Source organism: Suricata suricatta, chromosome 1 (assembly GCF_006229205.1).
Source record: "Suricata suricatta isolate VVHF042 chromosome 1, meerkat_22Aug2017_6uvM2_HiC, whole genome shotgun sequence".
In the NCBI taxonomy this organism is placed as follows: domain Eukaryota; kingdom Metazoa; phylum Chordata; class Mammalia; order Carnivora; family Herpestidae; genus Suricata; species Suricata suricatta.
In genome coordinates this window covers 188,876,144-188,894,256 of record NC_043700.1, presented here as the reverse complement: position 1 = coordinate 188,894,256, position 18,113 = coordinate 188,876,144, and the positions used below count along the sequence as shown (strand labels likewise).

At 54.1% G+C, this 18,113-nt stretch overlaps 1 long non-coding RNA gene across 1 annotated transcript in view; it reads right to left on the bottom strand.

Moving 5' to 3' along the window:
* Positions 1–15,098, bottom strand: part of LOC115286293 — a 38,896-nt gene extending 23,798 nt beyond the window's left edge. The window contains exon 1 of the long non-coding RNA XR_003905974.1: positions 15,065–15,098. This is a non-coding gene — a long non-coding RNA (uncharacterized LOC115286293). The remainder of the gene's footprint in view (positions 1–15,064) is intronic.
* Positions 15,099–18,113: the final 3,015 nt, after the last annotated feature.

The following is an 18,113-nucleotide window of genomic DNA, read 5'->3' as shown; positions in this document are numbered from 1 at the left end:
TGTCTCTCCATGGCCATCCATCTTGGTGTGGCTCGCTAGGGAATATTATACTGCTGTTGAAAAACGAGTTTGATCTAATGGGGCTGAAGCAGAGTGATATCCAAGGCCAACCACTGAATTAGAAAAGGAACTACACAATAATTCTTAAAACACAATTGTGGGATGTTCTATCCATCATGCGTGTGTATTTCCGTGTACACAAGGCTAGGAGGCTACACAGGGTAGGGGTGAGACTCCAGACTCGAGAGACAGACCCGGTCCTAACCTCTCCTCTCCACTCGTCAGCACTGGCTTTGGGCAAAGTCGCCTGGCAGAACTGTCCTTCCTTCCCCTGTAATACGGAGATAAAATAATGCTTAGCTTCTGTGTTGATAAGAGATGGTGGCTACAAAGTACTCGGTTCATTTAAGTGATAGGAACACAGTTATTGCTATTTTTATTATCTTCATTATCACCCATACCTTTGGTATTATGCAAAAGTTTCAGAAACGTTTCTCCTTCATATCAACATGGCGAATTAAATGCACACACTCATTTCCACTAAAATGACAGTAAAGGCATTTGAAGAGACTTTAATATCCAGGGGCAAAGAAAAGAAGAATCAAGAGATGTCAATACAATCTTCAAAGATGGTAAGCGGATGAGTGGTACACAACTTATCGGGTGAAATCCAAGCTTTGAGAAGAAGCGACATCTCAAGTGGACTTGTCATCCTCAGAACCAGAGGGCCATTAGCTCAGAATCAGAGGTCCAGGTGCCTCTGGAGACAGGCCAGAGATAGCGGTGAGCGCAGGCGGACTGGGGGAGAGTGCCCCGTCACACGCAGCGAGCCATATTTTCATCTCCTGTGCTCGTGCACCACCGGGACCTTCTTCTCTGCAGAGATGGATCCAAACAGGCTCGGCTTCCAGACGTATCTGGCGATACCTGGCTGAAAAAGGAGCATTAGGGGGCGCCTGGGTGGCTCAGTTGGTTAAGCCTCCGACTTCGGCTCAGGTCATGATCTCACGTTTGTGGGTTCGAGCCCCACATCCAGCTCTGTGCTGACAGCTCAGGGCCTGGAGCCTGCTTCGGATTCTGTGTCTCCCACTCTCTCTTCCACTCCCCGCTCATGCTCTGTCTCTCTCTGTCTCAAAAATAAATAAAACATTTAAAAAAAAAAAAAGGAGCATTAGGAGGAATTCTTCACTCCCAATGGTAAAACCTCTGGCCACCTTTGTCTTCTGGACAAAAACCAGGGGCCAGGCTCTGCCTCTGATGCCTTCCCCCCTATAGAAACTGCAGGGGTTTTCTCTGGAAAGCCCACTGTCATAGGGGAAAGACCCAGTGAAAATGGTGGATCGGGGCTTTATTGCCCAATCAGGTAGCCACCTGTCCACAGGCCCAGCCCAGGCTCACAGAGTTTCTGGAGAACTTTTTTGCACAAAGATTATCAGCCATTTGTCAAACACTTCTTAATTTGAAAAAGGAAAGCTAAAAGGGAAAAAAAAATACTTGGAAGAAAGGAAAGACAATGCAGCAGCAAAAGAAAAAATTTTAAATCTATAGTTCAAAGCCTCAGAGACCAAAAATATTCTATTTGTGATATGAGAACAGGTTGCTATAAGAAGGAGGCAATCTACGGCACCTGGGTGGCTCAGTCAGTTAAGCATCAGACTTCAGCTCAGGTCATGATCTCACGGTTTGTAGGTTCAGGCCCCACTTTGGGCTCTGTGCTGTCAGCACGGAACCTGCTTTGGATCCTACGTCCTTCTCTCCCTCGGCCCCTCCCCCATTCTCTCTCTCTCTCTTTCAAAAATAAATAAACATTTTTAAAAGGTGGGCAAATCAGAGAACACAGAAGAGCTCTTAAGTACAACAGAAATAAAAACATAAAAGAAAATAATGAAAGATAAAATAGAAATCTTCTGAAATAGCACTATAGAAAAAGATTAATAAAAAGATTTTTTAATGTTTAGAGGATCAATCTAAGTAAATCTAATATCCAAATAATAGGACACAATAGGAATTCTAAAAAGATCTACTCACATTAACAATTCAAGGCACTTTCTTACGACCAAGGCCACGGGTTTCTTGATTGAAAGGATTCACCAGGGACTCAACACAAGTATAAAAAATGAAGCACACTAAGGTACATGATGGTGAAATTGAAAAGCAACAGAGGGGCGCCTGGGTGGCTCAGTTGGTTAGGCGTCTGGCTTCAGCTCAGGTCATGATCTCACAGTTCGTGGGTTCGAGCCCCGTGTTGGGCTCTGTGCTGACAGCTCAGAGCCTGGAGCCTGCTTCGGATTCTGTGTCTTCCTCTTTCTCTGACCCTCCCCTGCTCCAGCTGTCTCTCTCTGTCTCTCAAAAACAAATTAAAAAAATCAAAAGAAAAAAAAAGCAACAGAGATAAGGAAAGGATGATCCCAAAAGCCCACCGAGAGAGAAAGCAGGAATCAGCATGACTTCATGCTATCAGTGGCTGGAAGTGGAAAGACTACAGAGAAACGGTTCCAAGGTACAAGAACTACAGTGCTACACACAAGCAAACTATTACTGAAATTTTGAAACTGTCAAGAGCAGAATGAAGACCGTGTTAAAAATGCAAAATTTTGAAACTTTTCCTCCCATGCACCCTGCCTCAGAAAGCTACTGAAAGACAGCAAACAAACCAAACCCAAGAAAGCCATGGAACCCAGGAAATTAGGGATCTGACCCAGGACAAGTGTAAAAGGAACTTCCTGGATGATGGGGAAGTGACATTCAAGGCTGACAGCTGTGCGGTGACCTAGGAAACAACCAGTGTTGTTGGAGAAACACTGTCAAGAAATGACTCCAAATGGGAAGGAAAAGGGAAATTACCCGGTAAGTGTGAATTTCCGGAGCAAGGAGATGAATTAATGACAGGCAGGTAGGAAACTAAATAAAACATAAGTAATTATCAACTCCAGGAAAAAGAAAAGGTTATACAGGACAACAAATGCAGTTAAAGTTCGCGCGCTATGTGGCATTACTAGTAGTGTATTAGTAAACACTACATGGTCATAATAATGAACATTGAATATTGATTTAACAAAAAAAGAAAAGTGTAATTGGAGTGGTTGAGAGGGTAACTGGGGGCACTAGTGTAGAAGCAAGTTTTTGTCTTTGTAGTAGGAAGTCCATTGATGATGTTCAATACAGAAAAGGCGAGGATTCTTCGTATAGAGATGCTATTTAGAAGGAAGCAAGAAAATGCCAGAAGAAAGAACTAAAAGTTGAAAACGGTTGCCTCTGGACAGAAGAACTGAGGTGAGCATGGGTAGGATGGAGGCTGTTCTTTTTCATCACAACCAGCCTTTCAGAACCATTTGACCTTTATAACTATATAAACTTACTCCCTTCATAAAAAGTCAAAATTAAATCTAAAAACAACTTTAAAAAACTGATAACCCCTGGGGAGAAGAGTGGAAATATGCTCTATATGCTTGTACGACTCCAGTTTATTTTACCGCAGGAATGTGTTTAAGTATGGCTTCTATTAAACCAAAAACTAATGTTTTGGTGGTTGACACAAAAGATCTCAAATTCAAGGCCAGGACTTGATTCTGTTGGGACAGGCCTAGCCTCTGAGGGCAGAGGAAAAGCTGGGTGAGTAGGACACGGAGGGCCTGGAGTAACATTGGAGGAGGGGGTGGGGAGGGGTTCCCAGCTGGGAAAAGACATGCAGTGTATTTGGCTCAAAACAAGAAACCCACACAGAGATTTTGGTTTGAAGCTTTGGAAAACATTTGTTTTCATTCCTCGTAAAAAAAGGATGACGAACGGAATTATTTGAAATGGGATTTTAACAAGAAGAAAACTAATAACATTTCATTAGTATTCTCTTACCAGCTCATTATGAACAAGTCCAAAGACTGATTTTAAGACTTTCTGTTTCTTTATGATCTGCAGTGAGAGCCATCAACGCCAGGGGAGGGTTTGGGCTTTGTTTGTTTTTTGTTTGCTTTAAAAAAAAAAAAAAAAGCATTCCTCTTCTTAGGAGCATTATACTTGATTTGTAGTTTTGCCTCCACTTCCAGAGCTTTCCGAGCTTATTAATGTATTAAACAGGCACTGAAAGCCAGCATGGGTAGACAGAACAGACGTGTGCATTAGAATCGCACAGAATTTAATATGAATTCCAGATCCTGGCTCATTAACTGTGTGACCTTGAGCAACTGACTTCCGCAGCCTGGGCTCCAGGAGGCCCTGAGCCACAGGGATGGGACGCCCCTCGTAATAGATTAAGGCACAGGGGTGAGGAGCCTACGAGGTGCTCGACAAAGCAGCCTTCGTGTCCCCCCAGCCGCGGACAGGGAAACGTCCTCACACACTGGTGACTTAAACGGCTCACGATGCTTGTACCCGAGTTGGATTGCCCACATTCACCTATACTTTGAGCATTTCTGGGAAATCGTTGTCCGTAATTACCTCGCAGACATCACGGTCTGATAGGGCCTGGTGAAAACTTCTCTGAGAGCCGCAGAGTTCCGAAGCTGGGCCCTGGCCTAGGATTAGTGATAAAACAGGATCCAACTCCCTGTTATTTCCAAAGGCTCCAGCTCATCCAAGTCATTAAAAAAAAAAAAAAGTTGTAATGCAGACCCAAGGAGAAGAGCAAACAGTGCCGTGTGCAAATGTGTAAATGTCAGGTCCAGGGACCCGGACTCCAGGGCCAACAGTAGCCCAGGCCCCACTGTGCAACCTTAGGAAAAAAATCCCTCAACCTTTCTGGGCCTTGGTGTTCTCATTTGGCAAAGAAAATCCTACTTGTGCTTTGCCAGAGCTCCCGGATCTGTCGTTAAGGTCTACAAGACAAGAATCCAGGTGTCTCTACGTCTCTATCTTCCCCCCGACCCCCCTGTGGCTGATGTGAGGCAGGGGGTGGGGGCTTGAGGGGGGGAGGGCAGGAAACAGCAAAAGCCTCAGGCTTTCTGGCTTTTGAGTCCTAGGAGCTTAATAGGAGTGACTGATGGCTTATGAAAGCCTGAGTCCCTGTCACTATTCCAAGCGTGTCACAAGCACCAACTCATCCAATCCTTTAATGGTCTATGAAGCAGGAATTGTTATAACACCCATTATACAGATAGGAAGACTGATAAGACCAGAGAAGTAAATAAATGTCCCCAAGGTCACATGGTCAGGATTTGAACTCCAGCTTTCTGTCTCCAGAAAATGGCATCCCCACCCATTCCCTGCTCCGGAAACCCTGTCACCTGGAGTCTGTCCCTTCCTTGCTTGGGGTAACCTGCCTCTGCTTGGGACAGGGAAGTAGCAAGATATGAGCAGGAGCAGGCCGGCCTACACGGAAATGGTGACCTTTTGCTCCTTTACCATTGTCCCCCGGTCCGGGTTCCCGGGGCCTACCAAGAGCAGCGGTCAGATCGGAGGCCACTGATTATCCGAGTCCCCCTTCCCACCTCTGGGCACCCAGGTCCCCTGAAATGGGCAGTAGTGAGGACAGAGACCAAGAGCTCAGCATTCTTGGGGGCCCACTTTGCCGCCCAGCCGGTCCCCGGGGACTGCAGGGCCCAGAGCCGGTCACAGAACCTCTCAGAGCCTTGAACTCCTCCTGCATAAGAGAAGACAATTCTTCACCTCATTAATAAATATCGAAGCCCTGCTGGGTGCTGGGCACTGCTCTGGGTGCTGGGGATCCAGTGGGGAAGGGAACTACACAAAGCCGCTGCTCTCCTGGTCTAGGCATCAAGTGACAGAGAAACAGAATATAGAAACTTATAAGCGCGTACTTTGCTGTCGAGTAGTGATTTAAATGAAGAAAAACAAAGCCAGGTTCGGAGAAGCATAAAGTGACAGCAGTACAATTTCAGGAAAGAGGAACAGGAACTGCTTCTCAGAGACACCAGAGCAGGAACATGAGAGAGAGAGAGAGAGAGAGAGAGAGAGAGAGAGAGAGAGAGAAGCATGCAAATACCCAGAGGAAAGTCATTCCAGGCAAGGGCAAACAGCATGTGCAAAGGCCCCGAGGCTCAGGTGAGTGTGCAGTGCTTGAGACACAGAAGGCCAGAGCAGATCCGTGGTGTGAGTGGCTGGGAAATTCACAGGGAGAGGGGCAGGGCAGCCGGATCCTGTAGGGCCTTGTGGGCTGGAATGAGGACTCTGCATTTTCCTGAGAGCGAGACTGGAAGCCGTTGAGGGGTTGAGACTTGGGGAGTGAAACGTTCAGATATAGTTTCTTTTTTTTTTTTTTTTTTCAGATATGGTTTCTAATAGCTCCCTCCAGCAGCCACTGGGGAGGACTGCAAGGACTGGCCAGTCAGCACGTGAGAGGGTCTTAGAAACCATTTCAAGGGGCGCCTGGGTGGCTCAGTCGGTTGAGCGTCCAACTTTGGCTCAGGTCATGATCTCACGGTTCATGGGTTCGAGCCCCGCATCAGGCTCTGCGCTGACAACTCGCTCAGAGCCTGGAGCCTGTCTTCAGATTCTGTGTCTCCCTCTCTCTCTGACCTTTCCCTGCTCATGCTGCTCTCTCTCTCTCAAAAATAAATAAAACATTAAAAAAAAAAAAAAGAAACCATTTCAAGACTCACTGACGTATCCAGACTCACTGATGCAGGGAACCATTTAGCCAAAGAGACCTGCACGGGGGGCGAAAGCGTGGAGCCCAGCCTCTGGGATCAGACTGACTTGGGTTCAAGTCACGGCAACTACATTTAAAAGTCATGTGACCTCAGAAGAGTTCCTTAACTTCTCTGAGCCTCTTTCCCCATCTATAAAACGGGTCACCGAGAAGATCAAGTGAAACGGCACAACCAAGCCCAAGGTCAGACACACGGCATGGTGGCCCAGACAGCACTGCTAGGGACATCATCTTGCAGTCACCTCACCAAGTGGCCCTCCTCAAAGCCTGGCAGAGTAGACCCGCGGAGCCGGAATGCCATTAGCTCATTCCGTTGGAGCGCCGAGGAAATGGGCACTCAGCGGGGAGAGCTGGGGGCCCAGGGCCACCTGCTCGGGAAGTGGCAGAACTGAGACTTGAATCCAGGCCTCTGGTTCTGCTACTTACCAGCCGTGTGAACGTGGCCTGTGAACTTGGCGAGGCAGGTCTGTCCCGGTGAGGCCCCAAGTGAGGCATTTCAGCCGGCGTGGAATGGAGTTAGTGACGGTCCCACCGTGAAGGAGCTCACCCAGGGACTTGAATGTGGGGAATTCCATCAGTCCTGCCTGACTTCGCTGACCTCAGCCCCGGCACACCCTCGGGACAGACGGGAGCTTGGGACCAGGCAACAAAGAGGGGCTGCACGTGGAACACAGCGGCCGGAGCCCTGGGCGGGAGCACCAGACCCGAGTTCCCATCCTCCCCTGCGGCTCAGCCCCTCCCTGCCCACCTTCTCTGAGCCCCAGTTCCCTCCTCCCAGAGCCGGACTTCCCGTCCAGCCCAAGAGAGATAATAACACCCTCACGTGCAGCACTGACCTTACGGTGATTATTAAGTAGCATCATGTATGTTACCTATTGAAATGATGATTTCACATGTATGTGTCATATTTAATTAGTATCTGTCTCCCCCTAGACTCTAGGCTCCAAAAGGACAAAGGTTGTATCTTTTTCCCTCCTCACCAGTACACCCCCCATTACGGGTGCAGTTCCTGGGATGTATTTGGTGCCCAATAAACACTTGCAAAAGGAGTTAAGAGTGCCTGGTGCATAATGGATATGACACATGCTGAGGAAGTGGATGGACAGACAGATGGATGCACTGGTTGTCCCACAAGGTAGTGAGCATCCCATTCCTGGAAATGTACAAGGAAGCAGAGGGGCGGAGACTCGTTTCACTCACTCATTCATTCATTCAACGATCATCATTGGTCATCCTCAACATGCCAGACCCCACGGGATGCACTGGGGTCCCAGCACTGAACACTCTGGCGGCGCAGCCAGACAAGAAACCAATAGATCATGTCTGGGGGTGACGCGTGGTAGGAGAGTCACAGAGGGGCACAGCCATCTCTTAGAGGTGTGACAAGAGGTGTGTTCAGATGATTGTCTTCAAGGATCGGAAAAGGAGGCGCAGGCAGGAGGATTCCAGAATCCCCTCCAGCTTGACTATGCCCTGTTCCCTCCCTGGCTTCCAAAGGAACGGGTGAGGGAGGCAGTCCTTTCCCACTGGATGGTTGAAGCCAGAGGCCTTGGACTGACATCGGAGGCAGCCACCTGCGTGCCAGGCCTCACTCCGTTTTCCCTCCCGGTGGGACACCAGGACCGTCACCCACTCTCTCCGGCTCTGTTTCCTCCCCCCTCCCATCAGGACATGGGCCTGCGGCTGGCTGTCCACGTGCCTGACTAGCTTTCTGAGCTCCCAGAGTCCCCACTGCGGACACTTCAACCCTGGACCGGGCGGCACTTCCTGTTGGCGGGCCGCCAAGAGTCCCTCCTCGTAAAGCCGAGGTTCATGGGGGGAAAGAGACGTCCTATGTTACGAAGACTTGTTTATTAGCTGAGAGCTTGCTCTTACCTGTGCCCAGACCCCTGGAGGTTCGGCTCACCGATCGGGTCAGCGGCACCCGAGCCTACAGGAAGAAACACCCAGAAGCCACCTAGCACTTGGGGGCAGGACCCGCAACATAATTTACAGGGCCCTGTGCCAAGTAAAAATGCACGGCCCCCTGTTCAAACAGCAGAGCGGGGGAAAGTGCTGCTAAAGGTACTCACGTATGAAAAAAAGGGGGGCTGAGGGGCGCCTGGGTGGTTCAGTCGGTTAAGCGTCCGGCTTTGGCTCAGGTCACGATCTCACGGTTCGTGGGTTCAATCCCCGCGTCAGGCCCTGTGCTGACAGCTCAGAGCCTGATGCGGGGCTTGAACCCATGAACTGTGAGATCAGGACCTGAGCTGAAGTCAGCCGCTTAACTGACTGAGCCACTCAGGCGCCCCTTCTCTCTGCTCTTTAATGTCGCTGTCCCCTGTGCCCTCACAGGGATGCTGAGACCTGATTCACAGGCACCTGAAGGCACCTGTGAAACTCCTGTGGCCCCTCCCTAAATAGATGTGCCTACGGGAGGCAAGCACAGATCTCAATATTCTGGGGGAGGCAGTTCATCTGGAATCAGCTGGGGTGTGATTCCCTGACCGGCACCCGCCTTCTTACCCCAGACTCACCCCCTCCCCCACTGAGTGGCCAGGCCACACCATGGGGCCACTGTTCCCTCATCGGGAAAATGGGCAGTGAGGACCTGTCCCTACTGCCTGCTAGTTGATGTCGATCAGAAGAATCCAGAGATGTCCTTCATTGAGATGATCCATGCCAGGGCCCTTCCCACAGCTGAAGGCTGGCCACAGCCTCGCAAGCATGCCCATGTCATTGACTGGGGGATCTTTGTGCTTGCTGGTCCCTTGGCCTGGACATCCTTTAGTCAATCAAACATCCTTCTGTCCCTCCACAGGGAGCAGCCCCCGCCCCCTGTCATCCCTTCTGTTTGATACCCCTCCTGGCCTGGGAACTTTCTTTTCCTTCTCCTTCCCAGTGTCAGAGGCGTCCACTCGAATGCTGAGCTGGTCACGGATGGGCACTCTGTCTTGTCACAGCACTGTCCCCAGTTCCTCATTGTTAAATGAGCGCATGTCCCAGGAACCTCTACTGGCCACTTTACACCTTTTCAACATAAGAACGTGTATTTATCATATTGGATATAAAAAAAAAAAGGGAAAAATTAGCTGAACAAGGGGCAAAGAAGAGCGAGAAGAAACCCCTTTCCGGGGCCCTAACGTCCTATCTCCACCTCACCCCGCCCTGCTGTCAGGGAACCTCTGGAGTCAGATCCAGGGTACGCCTCCTAGAAATCAAGGTCTCCTGCGTCTCGGTGCAGGGGCAAAGCTGTACCGCCGTGGCGCTCGCCCAGGGCGCACCTGTCCCAGGCCTTCCAGGAATTTCCTGCCCAGCGCATTGATCTCTGCGCCCGGCGCCCGCAGCCTCTCTGAGTTTTACCAGAAGGCGTAGTGCTCTGGAAGGGTCCCGCTGCGCCTCCTTGCGTCCGCCAGAGTCATCGCGGTGACGGTCGGGCTCAGCCCCCACCTCTCCGACCTCTTCCTGGAGTCCCCTTCCTGGAGTCCCCTGAGTAGGGGGGAAAACTGAGTAGCCGGGTCAGGAGTCCAGGTTCCAGACGGTTCACCCAGAGCTGCTAGGGGACCTCGGGTGCATCACTGGACATCTCTGGACCACAGCTGGCTCAGAGGATATCCCCTTGAAAGGCCAGGCTGTGACTCTAGTGGATAATGCATGAGGGATGCCTGGCACAGAGGCTGGCTCAGAGTGAGCGCTTGCTTAGGGCATGGGGACCTCCCTTCTGCTCCGGAGACCGTACTAGGCACTGGCATAAAAAAACTTCAAGATCTGTCAAACCACAGCCTGCCTTCAGAGAGTTTGTAGGAAGAGAGGAAACAGAAGTACTGGGTGCAAGAACTGATGCCCCCCTAACCCCCCCAACAGCTGGAGCCCCACTGGCTCCCAGGGGACCCCAGGATGGGAGCTGGGCCCCGGGGCACAGGGTCTCAAATCTGAGAGAAGAGAAACATCTTTGGGGTCTGGGGCTGCTTCACCCCGAGAAGCCCCAGGCTTCTCGCACCTTTGGTGGTGGGGGGCAGGCGGAGAGGGGGGGAAGAGGTCACGAAGAGAAGAGGTCAAGGGAAAAACTCACTGGTGGTCCCCCTGGTCCAGGTCACGAACGCTTGTCCCCTAACTGGGCTGGGAGACTTGCCTATTCTGCCCCCACCGCTCCCCTCATTAAAGCCATGTCCTGTAGGGCTCCTGTCCTAACCGCCAGCCCAGCTCCGGCCTCCGTGGCTAGTCCTGCCTCGGAGGCGATGCCCTGGTCCCTCCCCATGGGAGGCTCTTCTCTTGGCTCCACTTGGAATTTCAGGCTCTTCCTCACTCTTTGGGTCCCAGCCCACACCGTGCTCCTCGTAGAGGGCTCCACTTTGACCACCTCCACCATGCTCCCTGCCCTCACGCTGTTCTGTTCTCCCTTCCAAGCATTCATCTCTACCCAAAATTCGTATCTCTTCGCTAAAGTGTCCAATGGCCATTGGATGAGTAAGTGCAAGAACACTGGAGTCAAATCAGGGATCCAAGCTCTGCCCAGACTTTAGCCAAATCGCATGACCTTAGCCAAATCGCAACTACCCCTTCAAGCCTCAGTGTCCTCATCTGTAAATGAGTAAGTACCTGACCTCATTGGTGACAAAGGCACATCTCCAAGGTGGCGTCCAGAACAGTTTCTCACTCCCGCCTGCGTTTAGGGATGCAGCCAGCCCCAGTGCACAGAGCAAGGCGACCTGTTCAATGTTGACTGCGGTTGGAGTGGGGGAACTTCTGCCCAAGGGCTGCTGCCCGGACACCCGTGCTTCTAGGTCGCCTGGTGGGCATTTGGATGAAAGTCTGCATTCAGGCCTCTGGAGCAGAAGCCGTAATTCGCACACACAGATCCCGTCTTAGACATCTGTGTGACTTTGGCAAGTCACTCACCCACTCTGGGCCTTGATTTCCTCACCTGCAATAGTTAATGAGGGTGCCTGAGTCACAGAAAGAGGATAAAGGAAGAATCTCTTCTAACTTCAGGTCCACAGGGGCCACAGTCTTCAGTCTGTACTTTGGGTCCTTGTCCAAGGACAAGAATACACCTCCCTTTGGCCCCACCTGGCCCTCCAGGCTCAGACCACGCCCCCATCCCCCAGCCAACCCCACCTCACCCCGCCTCCATTCCTCAAACCAGGGAACCGAGGCTCAGAGAAGCGAAGTGACAGGGCCCAGCAGAGCCGGCCGGGTCAGAAGCCCTGCCCCAGCTTTCACCCGCCGTGCCACCTTGCGTGAGTCCCTCAGCTCCCTACGCCTCCTCTTCCTCGTCTGTGAAATAGGGGTACCAATGGTGCGTGCGTGCCTGGTAGTGTGGACTTGTTGGCATAATCCCCACGGACCACTTGAAGTGGTCCTGGAGCAAGCAAGGGCTCAGGACGTGTCAGCTGCTGTCACATTAGCAGGGACAGGTCTACTCTGATTCCCCAACTGGGAACAAGACCAACTGACCAGGAGAGCCCTTTTCTCTTCCTTTTCTGGCCCCCTGCCAGGAGATTGCTGTGCCCACTTAACAGAAGTGGAGCCTGAGTCTAGAAAACTTCAGGGTTGAGTCACTCTCTGCTGCTGGGGGGATCCAAGGGCGTCACCAGAGAAGAAAGAGGGTTTTGTTTTGTTTTGTTTTTTAATATCATCGCAAAGCACCAGAGTCCAGCCTACCTTAGGGGCAGCTCATCTGAGTGGAGACAGAGGGACAGGACTCAGCGGAGGTACCCGGAAGCTCCACGGAAGGCGAGAAAGGGGACTGGCCGGATCAGGGGAGAATCTGAAGTCACCCAGGCCGCCCCTCCGACGCACCCCACCCGCCTCGGCTCCGCGTAAAGAGCGCAAATGCAGCCTCCAACACCCCGCGCCGCGCGTGCAAAGGGCCAGGAGGGCAGCCCTCGCAGACTCCGGACAGATCCCATCCCTCCGTGTCTGTCAAATCCCGCTTTACCCCGGTGGGGAGGGAGGCAGCCCCTGCGGTCCCCTGAGCTGCGGCTAGGATCCAGCTTCCGCTCCGCGTCGCCTGGGGCCAGTCTGCTCGCCTGTAAAAAGGGCAGCAAAGGCCGCCACGCGGGGCTGCTCCTCTATCCAACTCTGAGTCGGCCTCAGCTCGGCGGGCGTTCCAGCGCTCTGTCCCCAATCCGGTTCTGACTGGAGTCTAGGCCGTTGAATTATTTACTGTACCCCGGTGGCGGCGTTCAAGGCCTCATGAGCCAGGCGTTTGGGGCCCGATTCCCAAACCCGGGAGAGGCGCTAACAACACGCTAGACATCACCACCTGGAGTGGCTGAACAGGATTCCAGCTCTCAGATTCGAGTCAACTGCCCAGACTGTCTTTTGGAATCTCTGGAGAGGTGCGCGCGCGCGCGCGCGCGCGCGCGCACACACACACACACACACACACACACACACACACACACACCTTTGAAATTCATCTCTTAATTACTCCTAATGGATGTTTAATACCTCAAGTGCCAAGCATCTCACAGAGCACTTCATTTCATACCCATAATAATAGGAAGAGATTGTTCCCATGATTCTACACTGTACTATGAGGAAAGTGAGACTCAGAGAGGTTAAGTAACTTCTCCAAGGTCACACAGCTAACAAGTACCAAAACCAGGACTCCTAAGACCAGATGGTCTGACTCCGGGCTGGCGATCCATCAATGTCCTAACGCTGAGTTGCTGGCTACTTATCAAAGCACCGCCTTCTCGGTGGAGGAGCTGGGTGCCCTGCGTGTGCGTTGGGGGAGGGAGTGGGGCGGCGCCATGCTGGGGGATTGGGTGGACATCCCAGATCTTTGGCCTGAATTTAGCCCAGCAAGAGCAGGCGTGGGATCTGATCCCTGGGAAGGCATTCCGAGTCCCCGTGGAGGCAGGAGAAGGCAGTGTGCAGCCGGGGTGGGGATGGAGTGGGGGGTGGTCCCAGAGGAGGAGCCCCAGGAGGAGGAAGGAAAGCAGAAGTCCGCCAGGGTTCGTGAATGGGAGCTCCCGGCGTTCCCTCTGGCGATTCTAGCAGGCTTCACGTAAAAGCTCTGCGTCTGAAGATGGACTCCGAGCACCGGCGGGAAGGCTCCCGCCGTCCACACAGCGGCTCAGCCCCTCCCCCACCTGCTGTGCCCCGAGTTGCCCATCTTGCTCCTGTGTCCCGCTCATCTGCCCAGTCCGAGTGGCCTCAAGTGGCTTGGATAGGCCTCTGCCTGGAGTCTCTCGCTGCCTGTCCATAACTTCTCGGGGTTCATCCGGCTCATTCGAGGTCTGTCTCACACCAAGACTCCGCGTGCCTCGGTGTCGCCAGGCTCCCGGGGGCCGCACTTCAGTAGGGACTTCGAAGGCCGGTGCCTTTCTCTCAACTGCAGCCGTGTGATTACTAGGATATGTGTGTGTTGATGGTGGGTGCGCCGTGGGTGTCGGGGTGTGTGTGCTGGTTTTGGGTGTACGGAGTGTGCAGCATACATTGGTTTTGTGGGTTGGGTGTGTGTGGGCGGTACGTGTATGTGTGTTGCATTGCGTTGGTTGGAGAGGTGTTGTTTGAGTGTGTGAACGTGTTGGCTGTGTGGGCGCGCGCGCGCTGCTTGGATGTGTGTTGGGTGTCTGTCTTGTACACGTGCTGCATGTGCGGTGTTAGACGTGTGTGTTGCAGTGTTTGCTGGTGCGCGGTGTATGCGACGTTGATGACGACGGCGCGCGTGCGTAATAGCTGCGTCTCGGACGGAGCCCGGCCCAGCGTCAGGCCCCGGCGCCGCGGAGAGCCGGCGCGGTAGGCTCGCGGGGCCGCGGGAGGGCGCTGTGCGGGAGGCAGGCGGGTGTGACGAGAGGGGCCCCCGAGGCCTGGAGCAGGGGTGTGGGCGAGGCGGGAGTGCACACTGTCGAGTGGAGCGAAAGGAAATCCGGGAGTCTGAAGTGGGGACTCCGTGTGCGCTGGAGGACGGACCCTTGGTGGTCGTGGGCTGGGGACAGTGAAGGTGTTTCCCGGGAGCGGCCGGAGTCCGGGCAGGGGGAGTGTCCCGGCCTCGCCGGCTAGCGAGCTGCCGGGAGGGCGGGGACAGAGCCGGGGAGGCAGCGCGGCCCCGGGGGCCCGGCCAGGCCGGCGCCAGCCGCCAAGTTGAAAGGCGGCCGCAGCCTCTCCTTGCTGCTTCCCATTGCGCCCCCGAGGGCTCCAGGCGGGGCGTAGGCTGGGATCCCCTCGGGGTCGCGGGTCACTAAGGGGGGCATCCTAAGGCACGGGACCCCGCCATCCTCACGGCCCGGCGCTGGCTTTGCACTTGAGGTCCCTCACCTCCTGAATGACTGTCTCTCCTGGGCCTCCTGCGCGACCCGGGCCTTCAATCCCGGGTCAATGAAGGGGGCAAAGAACCCCAAAACAAGAGGCGCTTGGCGCGAGCTGGCCCCCTCCCCCGCCTCGCAGAGCCGCGCCCGCCCCCGCCCCCACCGACCCACGCGGAGAGACGGCGCGCCAGGCCCCCTGCCGCGGGGAGCGCTCTCCTACCTGGGGCGCCACGCCGCCGACCTTGGGCCTGTTCGGTCCAGCCGCCTGGTCAGAAGCGGAGTTTGCAGATGGAGGCTTTGTCTCCTCCCCAACAAACCGAAAATGCCTCCACAGACAGCTCGCGGGGCAGGTGAGAAGCCCCTTTTGTTCCCCAAGGGACGGGGCTTGCTCGTGGTCAGAGCACGAAGGAGTTAAATGCGCGGAGCCACGGCTCGCTTCCCCGGCCGATTGGCCACCGATATGAGCGCTTCGCAGGCCTTTCCCAGCCCCAAAGAGCCATCCAGGCACTGGGGGACCCTCGAGGAGAGAGGGCTGCGCAGTGTGGGGGAAGAGTAGACACCGCAGTGCACTCTGTGTTCGAATCCTGCTCTACCCTTTGTGGGCTGTGTGACCTTGGGAAATCACGTCACCTCTCTGGGCTGCTGTCCACTCCCTTGTAAAACAATCCCCTAAGGTTTTGGGGAGGCGGCGCTGTCAGGAATTCCTCTGGGCACCATAGGTGGTGACTCCGAGGGAACGATCCCGATCCGGCGTTTTCTGCCGAAGGAGGAAACCGATCCGTAAAGGACCAGGCCTAGGAAGCCCCTGTCCACTCTGCCCTCGCTCGAAAAACAGGCAATTTAGTTCAGATGGCGGAAAGAGAAACGGTGTCCGGAGCCCCGCCTCCAATTCCCACCAGACCTGGCTGAATCGGACTCGGGGTCCTCACGCCACACCAGGGCACCGCTCCCATCCAGCAAACATTTATTGGGCACCTTCTGTGTGCCTGCTCTATTTAGATAGGGAATTCAGAAACAAAAAGGGGAGGGAAAGAAAGCTAGACGAAAAGAAACAAAAATGGGAAAACGAGGGGATGCGGGAGGGGAAAGAAACCCGGACACAGGCCGGCAATTCGGACGGAGGCGCGCCCGAAGGCGGGCGCGAGCCGGGGGGTCCCTGGGCGGCCACCTCCTCCAACCCACTGAGGTGCTGGGCGGGGGGGAAGGGGGCGCGCCCGCCTCGCCTGCAGCTACCGCCTCTCTGGAGCCAAGGCGCGTCTGCAGAGCGCGAGCCGTCGCTTATTACTGCAATTATGTTGCTCTAAGTTCGCCTCGACCCTAAATTGCCAAACTTGGAGGAGCCTGGAGGCCGGGGAGTCCTAGCCAGAGGGGACACCTGATCCTGCGCCACCATTCCCCTACCCACACTGGAGGAAAAGACTGTGAACTGAGAAAATTCAGATCCAGCCCCTACTCCCCGGGTACCCTCTCTCGTGGGGGTTCCTTGTCGCTTCTCCAGAATCCTGGGAGTGGGGGAGAATTTCCAGGCCCATTTTGCAGATGAGAAAACTGAGGACCCACGAACTGGAATATCTTCCTTATCCAAAGTCAGGCAAAGTAAGTGGCAGGGCTGGGGTGAATCACACCGGCGAGTCTGACTTCAAGTTCAGTACTACCCCCAGAACAGGAGAATCACGAGGGGGTGATCGAGGAAGGAACCTGGAAAATGTGTAGGAGGCAGTGTCCTTCGCTGCGTCGCTGTCGGGTTGCTTTAGTTTATAGAGGGGAGGCAAAAACAACCCCCTTTCTCCGTCTGCTGGAAGGAAGCAGCGACGTACCTAGCCCTCAGGCGCCTTCCAGGGATTACGTGAGTCTGTCTTTTTAGGTCTGAGTGCCCTCTCTTGGGGGCACTGAGGCCCGGATGCGGGTTCTGACGGCACTCCTGGGAGCCCAGAGCCGCCCTCCCCCGGTCTGTCCGGTGCGGCGGAACTGCAGTCCACAGCAAGCCTGCTTTCCTCTCTACGGGAGGGGAGTTGCGGCTTGTTCAGACGGCAGCCCCAGCCTCGGGGGCCGAACGTTTGCCGGAGCTCCTGAGACTGGAGGACCCGAGAACCGGGGCACCCCGGAACTTGCCGGCCGAAAGCTCACAGCCCGCCCGGGGTGCGTGCGCGCCACCCTGCGCCCTCTTGGAATTGCCGGGGCGGCGCCTGGGGCTAGAAACAGCGCCGCGCGCCCTAACTCGGTTTCCACTCCGCACCACGGCCTCCGTCGGTGGAGACGTCCGCCCTCCCCACGTCCAACGCCAGATACTTTGCGTTCTAGCAACGGCTGGCCCGCTGGCTTGCGGCGTTAAGGGCTCCCCGCAAAGGCTGCGTGGGGCTGTCCCGCGTGGAGTCTGGAGGCGCGGGCCCAGGCGGGATGAAGGCTTGGCTGGGGAGAAGGGCGCACGCGGATCTGGTGAGCATTAAACCGCCCCCCCTCCCCGCACTCAAAAGAGAACAGAGCGGTGCCGGGAACGTAGTAGGCTCTGTTTGCTACGGGGTCACTTCCCGCTATCAAGATCCTTGCAGAATTCGCCCCAGGAGGCTAAGACTGGCGCTCGTTCAACTGCATTCTCCTGGAAACCTGAATTTAACCTACTATATAAAAGAAAAACGGAGTTTGTGAGAGTTTGGAGGCAGGGCTCATGCAAAGGACACGCCAAGGTGGGAAGCGTATTGTTGCCTTGGGTTTTCAGTAAAGAGTTTTGTGTTTAGGGGTCCTAATAGGGGGTGTCAAGGAGTTCACGTTCTGGCAGCCCAAAATTAGATCCACAAACCGGGTCTACACCAGCTCGGCAGCGATTTATAGAAGGAACGCCGTGCCTCCACCCCCCACCTGGCCTCCTGTGGGAAAAGCAGGTTTGCGGGGGTGGGAATTGTCTGGATTAGCTGTCTGCAGTCCTCAAACCATTTGGGTGATTCGCTTTGTTTTCATAGACAGGTTAAAAGGGAAGAAAAAAGAAAGAGTCGGTTATGGGTCGCCTGAGCAAGTGTCGATTTCAGCTTAAAGTGAATTGGAAAATTGAGCCTAATTATCCTAGGTAATTGCTTCAATTCTCCACTTGACTTTGCCAGCGCGGATCTGTCCTGTGTGTTCAAAAAGACCCCCCCCCCCCCGTCCCTGCATAGCGTGGTCACCTCTGAAAGGTGCTAGAAACTGCCTTCGCGCTGAAAAGCAATCGCCTCCGTGAAAAAAATGGCAAGATGTAAAATTCAGATAAAAGCCTAGATCAATAAAGAGATCGCTTC